The following is a 2500-nucleotide window of genomic DNA, read 5'->3' on the forward strand; positions in this document are numbered from 1 at the left end:
ATATATATATATATATATATATATATATATATATATATTTACATACTGATAGAGAAATAAGACACTATATATAAAGAACACATCATAACAAAGGAAAGGCATGCAAATAACATCTTAAACATGATAAATGTATCAACTTACTATGATAATTATCTTATATAAATAAACTTATCAATATAAATAATAGAACACAACTTTCCATTGTGTGTGTGTTTGTGTGTGTGTCTGTGTGTTTGTTTGTGTGTGTGTGTGATCTATATATATATGTGTGTGTATTTTTTCTTTGCATGTTCATGTTTTTACATATGCTTGTGTTTACACTGGTATATATATTTGTGCATGTGTATTTATGCAAGTACATGTTTAAATATGTGTGTGTACAAGTGCAGATTCATATGTATGTACAGATATGTATTCCTATGAACCTACTGCAGCCTCACTTTCAATCAGCACCAGCATCTACTATGTCCCAGCTTGAACTGGCAGTAAAGTCCTGCACAAAGCAGACTGGTTTGAAGGCCTTCAGGCTATCTACATGGACCACTGACCCTCTCTGTCTGTCCCACTCTCCCTCCCCCCAGCTGAACATCCAGCTTGTACCAAGCCTTTCAGAGAAGATCAGATTCAGGCAGCCTACTCACAGCTCTTTATTCTTTCACTATATCAAAGAATATCACATTTACTTTCAATAACATTCTTTCTCTATATCAAAGAATATCATATTTGCTTTCAATAACATTCTTTCTCTATATCAAAGAATATCCCATTTGCTTTCAATAACAACACAGCAATTCCTTGCATTTAGTAATACTAACAAGAAAAAAGGTTACTCTCTATGCCTACAGTTTCCAAGCAATTTAACTGAGACAGGTAGATGGGAAAGGAAAGGTTACCATGCAAAAATGTAGGAAGGATTGGATATGGGTCAAGGGGGAGTGGGAGGAGAGGGAGTGGGAGGAGGGGGAGTGGGAGGAGGGGGAGTGGGAGGAGGGGGAGTGGGAGGAGGGGGAGTGGGAGGAGGGGGAGTGGTAGGAGGGGGAGTGGGAGGAGGGGGAGTGGGAGGAGGGGGAGTGGGAGGAGGGGGAGTGGGAGGAGGGGGAGTGGGAGGAGGGGGAGTGGGAGGAGGGGGAGTGGGAGGAGGGGGAGTGGGAGGAGGGGGAGTGGGAGGAGGGGGAAGGAGGTGGTAGCCAGGAAGGTAGGGGGGGTGGGGATTAGGGCAGGTAAGGTAGAAGGTGGAAGAGAGGGACAAAAGGTAGAAAGAAAGAAGAGGCAAAAAGTAAGAGAGAGAGAAAGTAGAAATTGAATGGGGGGAAGAGGTGGTGAGGAGAGGAGAGGGTGGAAAGAAGGTGGGAAGGTGGGAAAGGAAGAAGGGAAGAGAGGTAATGAGAAAACAGGTAGAAAGATGGAGGAAGAACGAGGGAAGAGAGGTAATGAGAAAACAGGTGGAAAGATGGAGAAAATAAACAAAGGGTAGGAAACTTTATTAAGGAAGAAAAGAAAGGAAGGAGGGAAGAAAGAATATGCGAAAAGACAGAGAAAACAAACACGGGGTAGGAAAGTTTATTAAGGAAAAAATAAAAAAGAGAAAAGAGAAGGAGAGAAGAGAAGGAAGGGAAGAAATGAGAAGAGCAATAAGGAATGAACGGGGAAGGGCCAAGGTGGAGAAGAAGGAGAAGCAGAGGGAGGGTGGGAGGAGGAGGAGGAGGAGGGGACCACCTTAAGAGACTGTCTCAAGGACACTGAGCCCAAACACACCTTTCTGACCATCAGGTAGTCCCGTGGAATGCCATGTAAATCTTAAAATAGCCAATTTATTTCATGAATCCTTTTTTTCTTTAAGAATCAATCTTATCATAATTCAAGCAAGAAACAGCTAATCAAACAGCCAGTTACTATACCAACAATGAAAGTGATACAATAATAAAAACAAAAATTAACAATAATAACCTCAAAATAAATAATATGGCAAGCCTCAGTGACATAACATGTTCTAACAAAAAGAAAAGCCCAGTATAACAGGTGATGAATCTGTACAAATGCTCTAAGGTTGTTGGTCTGTCTCTCTCTACGAGGATTCTCTCAACTTTTATAACAAAGCCATATAATGTGATTTTTCTTTATGAGGGAATGAGTTGTAGAACATGATGTAAGAACAGCCAATTAACTTAGTTATCTTTATCTGTGATTATCTATATCTTTTTAAGCTTATAAAAAATATACAAAATACATATGACAAGTATGTATAAACACTCATATACAAAAGCACATAAACATGCAAAGCACAAATTACCCAATACACATCTTGCAAATAAATGCAAACCAACATACACACAGTTAAAAATGCACATACTGATCATAGGCCAACATATACACAAATTACCCCATTTACACATATGTATATACCCACACCCACATCACCTTCAATTACTTGCATATACACAAGGTATGTGCACAAAAACACACACATAAACACTTGCATACACACTCACAATGAGAATAA

At 39.7% G+C, this 2500-nt stretch overlaps 1 protein-coding gene across 4 annotated transcripts in view; it reads right to left on the reverse strand.

Moving 5' to 3' along the window:
- Positions 1-2500, reverse strand: part of LOC125041423 (CTP synthase 1-A-like) — a 15360-nt gene that overhangs the window by 10466 nt on the left and 2394 nt on the right. The window contains exon 1 of one of the 4 annotated variants that reach the window (XM_047636374.1): positions 441-467. The exons of the other annotated variants lie outside the window; for them this stretch is intronic. The gene's annotated coding sequence lies outside the window, so the exon portion shown is untranslated. Of the gene's footprint in view, positions 1-440; positions 468-2500 lie in introns of those variants that run through there. 4 annotated transcript variants of the gene reach the window in all.

The sequence above is a fragment of the Penaeus chinensis genome, chromosome 30, assembly GCF_019202785.1.
Source record: "Penaeus chinensis breed Huanghai No. 1 chromosome 30, ASM1920278v2, whole genome shotgun sequence".
Taxonomy (NCBI): domain Eukaryota; kingdom Metazoa; phylum Arthropoda; class Malacostraca; order Decapoda; family Penaeidae; genus Penaeus; species Penaeus chinensis.